Source organism: Prosopis cineraria, unplaced genomic scaffold (assembly GCF_029017545.1).
Source record: "Prosopis cineraria cultivar Desert tree isolate PC_DT_omini unplaced genomic scaffold, ASM2901754v1 PC3, whole genome shotgun sequence".
Lineage (NCBI taxonomy): Eukaryota > Viridiplantae > Streptophyta > Magnoliopsida > Fabales > Fabaceae > Prosopis > Prosopis cineraria.
Window position 1 is genome coordinate 10,402,916 of NW_026555334.1, and position 6,900 is coordinate 10,409,815.

Sequence of the window (6,900 nt, forward strand, 5' to 3'; positions counted from 1 at the left end):
TTGTAATGTTTAGAGGAATTAAAATAAAAATAATTTTAATGAAAAAAAAAATCAAACTAACATTCACTGATTATGTAGGATTATTAGTTATTAATTTTTTTACTTTATTTATTAAATGTAAATTGTAAATTATATGAATTTATATGTTAATAATTATACAAGATTTAATATTAAAATTGTTGAATTACAAACAACAATATTAGTTGTTAACTTTATTTATTAATTTAATAACATCAATTGTAATTTAGAAGTAAAGTTAGCAATTTAATAATTAATGATATTATTCATCTGATAAATAGATGTAATTTATAATTCATATTGATAAATTAATAAATAAAAAAATTAATAATTAATAATTTTTCATTATAAATAAAAGATAATTTAATTTTTTTTACCGTCAGCATGATTTATACTTTAATTTTGCTGAACAAAACTGAAATTTTAGATTTTTTTAAAGCTTACTAGTAATTGAATCTCATCCTGTTCCTTAATTGAAAATCTTTCTTTAAATAATTAAAAAAAACAGTTCTTCTGAATCTCGATCATTTAGTTCGTGCAAGATGATAGTATATGGTTGCTTATCTACCACGCGCTTTGCGCGCCATCACCATTCACAGTTCGAGCTCAGTCTAATGAATCAGCATTGCTGCAGTCTACTGCAGAATGCATGGCATCATCGGAAAATCATATGTTCAAATTAAGGCAAAATTAATTAATATTTAATTGTATAACTAATACCCTTGAGTGCTTAGTTTGCACCGTTCTTTATCTCATCAGTGTGAGCTTTGAGGACGACAACCTCAGATCTGAGCCGTGAACGAAGATATTTACCTTCTTTGATTTTGTATCAGGTAACCTCCTTCGAGCTTCCCAATTAACTAATCTTCAACTTCCGCCCTCTTTCTTTTGTTTACACGCATGCGTCTGGACTCTGTATACTGAAGATTATTTTCATATGATTTTTTTTGGTCACTTATTTTCTTCGTTCAAAGCTATGTTAGTCACTTAATTTTTATGCATGGATCTGCGTTGGTTGATATATTTTGAACATGTTTGTAGAAGTCATGAACCATTTGTAAATTTGTGCCAAAACATGACTGCAAAAATGCCTTGTATTGAGAACTTGCTGCTAAATCACATGCTAGGTTAGAGAAGCTCGTTGCTATCATCATGGCAAGGAGGCCTGTATATCCTGCTCGGGTCTCATCCAGTGGAGGAAGTGTACCTTTTGTGGCTTCCATTCGGTCTAAATCTCGCAATTCCCCCTTCCTATCGATCGGGCTTGTTGTCTTGGTACTTCTAAGTGCTATTCTATTTCTGTTAAATGAGTATCTGTATTCAAAGAATACCAGCATCCTTAGGTTTGGTATGAGGTATTTCTAATTTTCTATTAATCTGAGTGATGCTACTTTTTTGCACTGAACAATTCCTTCATTTCTTCCTGCCACCCCCTCTTCCAAAAATTTTGTGTTTTTACTTCAGGGTACTTGACACTGGCTTTTTGGCAGGACTTATTTTCAATAGGTTGTGTACTTAATTGATTTGTTTTTTAAAATTTCAGGGTGCAATCCTTCTCATTGGTTATTGTTATAGCAATTCAGGTTTGTAAATGACCTATTAATTGAAATCCTCACAAGGATCTTGAATCCATCACTCTCATGCTTGTGCATCAACCTCCAATCAACATAGTAACTTCAGACTAGGGATTTAGTCTTTTAGGGTTTCCCAAACATCCTTGTTGAGTGAATTTGGTTTTTGTCAATAAAAGGCCAAGCTAAAAAAGTTGAATTTCCAAGTGAAATACCCTCAAAGCAACTGGAAGAACATTGAGGAATAAAATTGAATATATTGATAAAAATTATAGCTTCATACTACAGTGAAGGAATTGCTCCAAAAAACTATAACTAGGTGAACTATATTCCATTTCAAAATAGTTTGAAAAAACAAAGAAGAAACTTCCTTTAAGCTCAATTTTCTCCCTTTCCATTTAAGCACCCACCTGTTTCTATTTTGGGGTCATACCCATTGCACAAGGGAAACAAGTACCACTCTCTTATCAAGTGAACCCTGCCATTCTTGTATCAGCTTATCAAGTATTATAAATAATAGAAATCCTTATGATGTTTTTTGTCACTTATGAAGCCAAAAACTGAGAAAAAATCATATTGATATGCTTATGCTTATGCAAATGATCTGTAGCTTATGTATTAGACTCACACATCTGACATCATCATCCAATGTTCTATTTATCGCTCTCAAATTATCAACTTTATAAAAGAAATAGACATAATGTAAGTTTTGTGAGAGATCTGAATTTAGAATGAGGATGGAGATATTCTGAATCTTGAACTTTCCTTTGCCTTGAAATTGCAGGTGGAGCAAACAGTGATCTAAAAGGGTTAAGTAAACTGGAAGGTAATTAATTGTAGCATTCTTGTGAAATTTTATTTCAAGCTCTCAAAACATTTTGTATGTCGGACAACTTTGTCAAATATTTATTTGAGACTGTAGTACTGATTTACTTCGATATCTTCTTTCTTCAAAATTTTCTTATTAGTATGTATATGCAGGTGGTGCTTCATGCACTTTAGACGTTATAAAAGCATTGCCAGTTTTGAAGAAAGCATATGGGGACAGGATACAAAAAGTTTTACATGTTGGCGCTGAGACTTGTTCTGTTGTGTCTAGTTTGTTGAAAGAAGAGGATAATGAGGCATGGGGGTTAGAACCATACGAATTAGATGATGTTGATGCAGAGTGCGAGAGTCTTGTCCACAAGGGCATTGTGCGTGTAGCTAACATAAAGTTTCCCCTACCCTATCGTGCAAAATCATTTTCTCTTGTTATTGTATCAGAAGCATTGGATTACTTGTCTCCGAAATACCTTAATCAAACTCTGCCAGAGTTGGTAAGGGTATCTGCTAATGGTGTTGTCATCTTCACTGGTACACGATACCCTTCTATTGCTTCTTTCCTTCCAATTTTATATATTTTTTTAAATCGGAATCTTAAAAAAGAAAAATAGTTGTGAACTAGATTTATGCAGGGCATCTTCTTTGGCATATTTATTTGACCATTGAAGGGATACATTGACGTAGACAATTACTAGAGCCATTTTTCTAATTTTGTGTATATCTCATGGAAAGGAAAAAGAAGATTGGGACATAAAGTCACTAAATCTCAAAATTCCAACCATATAATCAATGGAATGTGTGATGAATCACTGATCTTAGCCAATTTACAATTTGTCATGGCTCAGTATAATTGTGCATGATTTTTCTCCTTTTGTTATTTTCTCTTTCTTATTTGAAGTAATCAATTTCTATGTTACTAATATGAATATAAGTTTGTCCTAGCCTTACATTGTTTATAAATTAAGTGCTTTGTTCTCTCTCTCGTTTTTTGTTTCCACTGCTTGTGTTAGCTGTGCTGTATAGGAATGAATTTTTTGATTTCCTCTTCTTTTCCCTTATTATTCTTTTTCATGCATAGGTTATCCAGGTCAGCTTAAAGCTGGAGGCGGAGAAGTGACCAAGTTTGGTCGTCCGGTACATTACTCTTGTTTATTGGATTTCAATACTTGCCATCAGATGATGAGCATTTTATTTGGCTATATGTTAAAGAGGCCATGACCTCCACATCAATTCAATTGCTAATTTTCCTTGATTGTGATATCATTTTGCAGCTCTAAAATTGGTGATTAATGCATTTTAATTGATAGAATTTCAGAAAGTGCCTAAAATAAAATGGGATTCATGATCCTGAAAATATACTTTTTTTCTTTTGTTTTTTTTATTCTGTTTAGTTTTAACATTTTTAAAAAATCTAAATTTCAAAGGCAAAGAAGTCATTAACGTGTGATTTTGCATGCTGCTTGGGACAGTGACATACTTGGAGATCTGTAATTTATATCTGATAGTCAAGCGCTATGATATTGATCAATTCTTTCTATTCAGCTTCTTTTGGGCTTTGTGAAAGTTTTCTTTCAAAAGCATCTTAAATTTTGTCTAGGAAGTACTGAAGAGTTTGACTGTTGAAGTAAAATACACAGCGCTGATGGGATTTTGCTTTTATAGGCCAAACTGCGGAGCCCATCTTGGTGGATAAGTTTTTTTGCTCAGAATAGTTTAGAAGAGAATAAAGCCGCTGGAAAGAAGTTTGAACAGGCTTCACTCAAGAGTTCATACACATCAGCTTGCCAAGTTTTTCACCTCAAATCATTCCCCTGAGAATTTTGCTCTCATATTGTACAACCCAGCTTATAGTTAGAAATGACTCCTTCAGAGGGCATAGAAGGGCAATCCTCTTGAATCCTTGCGTTATACAGGAATTCTACAGGTCTTTTGTTTACATTCGAAATTCTGATGCTGAGAAGACAACAGAGGCAAGTTTTTTGTGGGTCTATCTAGGTTAATTAATTTTTTTGGGTAGTACTATATAGGTTAGTTACTAGGTTGATGCCAATGTCTACATAAAGTAGCTATGAAATTTGTAAGAATATCATGTAACCGCATGCTTTTATGATTTTGTTGTATAAGAACAAGACTATAGTTTCTCAGCTATTTGGTCAGGAGACTGTGAGTAAGCGAGCAAGTAGCGAGGGAGAATCTCAACTTGTGAGTTCTTGTTAAATTCTTTAATTAAGTATACTTAAGGATAGTTTTCTTCACCAAAAATAGCTTTAAGTCATTTGGCTAGACACATCTCAAGCTTTATATAGTCATGATCTATCTTTTAATCTTTTAAATGTGGGACTTTTTTTATCTTTAATATTCTCTCTGTTATTTTTTTTTCTTTTGTTCTCATTTTTTTGGGCCTGAGCTTGTACTTTTTTTTTTGGGTCTTAGAAACCTTAGGTTTATCCAATTTCTTCTTCTTCTTCTTCTTCTTCTTAATCTCTTGTTTTTTTTTTTCTCTTTATCTTTTCATCTTTCATTCCTTCTTTGTTTTTTTTTTGTTGGTTCTTGTCCCGAATTGAATGGCTCTTGATATCAAGTTAAATTCTTTAATTAAATATAGACACATTTTAAGTTAAATGTTTAAAGATAATTTACTTTATCAAAAATAGTTTGAAGTCATTTGGTGAGATATATTTTAAACTTTTATAAATATTTCACTCCTGTTAATGGGAAGTTATTTAAAGTTGACCTGATCATCAAAAGAAAGATATGCATGTAGTTTTTTTTTTTTTTCACCAGGATGTATATTCAAGACTAAACTTCTTGAAAGTAATTTTTTCAATAAGGGATATTCTTATTGGGTTTGATATTTGTTTTCAAACCAACAATCTTCAGATTTTGCTAAAATTTCAGGTACACTAGTTTTTCGGTAGACACAGAGGTATTCCTAGTATTCTTGAAATTCAACAAGCCCTTCTAGTTTATGAGATGATTAGAGATCAACTTCTAAATTATATACAGAAAGCTATGATCAATTTCGACATCTTTGTCCTTTTTGGAAGTATGAAGAATCCTTTCTTCATCTTCCTAAAGGAAGAATGAAGATATAAATACATCAAGACTACTCATCCAAGATTGAATCTTGAAAATCTTGCAATAGTAAGAGGAGAATGTGTTGCTTTGCTCAACCATTGGACTGCGATTCAGTCTCAAAGTTGTTCCATCACTCTGTCAAAGCGCAATGACAAATATTTGAGCCTATTTTTCATAATGCCCTTATATATATTGACGATATTTTGTTATTCTCAAATGATGAACAGGAACATAAAAAGTTGCTAGCCCAATTTTTGGAAATAATTAAAAAATGCGAATGTGTTGCTCTCGGCAAGCAAGAGGTCAAATTGGATCAGCCCAAATTGAATTTTGGGCAATGATTTTTCAAGGACAGTAGTGGCCCGGCTCTATGTCGAGTGAATTGCTTAACCTTTTTTTCTTTTTCTCTTTTTGGTAAACTGAATTGCTTAACTTTCCTAATGGAAATTTGAGGGTCAGACAAATTCAACAATTCCTAGCTGACCATACTAGTTAGTTGTCAAAACTTTCTAAGAAGAATCAACTGCCTTTGAGTATAGACCAAACAAAAGCAATCTAATACCTCAAAACTCAAAAGAATTATTCAGGATCCACAACCACTCAAGATTCCAGATATAGGACAAACAATCTTACAAATTGGTGCAAGTGAAGACTTTGGAGAGTCATTCTTATTGAAGAAATAAGTGGATATTAATTCAGATACATGCATACGTAACGTAGCTAGTTTTTCTGGCCTGAATAATCTAATTTTTTTTTTTGGGTCAGCGAATAATCTAGCTAGCTGACTACACTTAGAAAATTGTATCTTCTTCTTCTTTTTTTTGGGGCAAAAATTGTGCCTTTTAGTTGTAAAGCATAAACTGTAGTATGTAAACATCCAGAAAAATCATTATGGCTATCTCCCAAAGCATTGCATGCCAAGGTTCAAATTTTCACTGGGAGGCATTCATATTTAGTAGATAACTGCAGTTTAAATAGAATCACGCCCATACTCAATTAAAAAAAAAGAAAAAGAAAATGAATATTGCCTCAATTGCCCTTGATAGAGTACATATGATCAACCTGGATGAGTATATAGGAATTCAGTTGAATTGAATTCCGACTAACCAAGCAACACATGACAAAAATATTTGCTTTTTAATGGAATACAAAATATTTGTTTTTTAGCGAAAAATGAAAGGCGCAATGATACATCAAGAAAACTTGCAAATAATTATCTTATCTTATATACATACAGATTTAAACGCACAGTGAGGAAGCACTATTCATCTACTCTGTTATAGTTTATAAACGGTATTAATAATAGTTATTTTTTTTTATCATGGTCCTCCTGTGGGTTCTAATTGAAATTCCCCCTTACATTTTTTCTCAAGTAGTCAAAACTCCCTTTTTTATTTTAAATTTTTTT

At 32.3% G+C, this 6,900-nt stretch overlaps 1 pseudogene; it reads left to right on the forward strand.

The window, feature by feature from the left end:
- The first annotated feature begins 555 nt into the window (after positions 1-555).
- On the forward strand, positions 556-4,747 carry LOC129304586 (probable pectin methylesterase CGR3; annotated as a pseudogene).
- Positions 4,748-6,900: the final 2,153 nt, after the last annotated feature.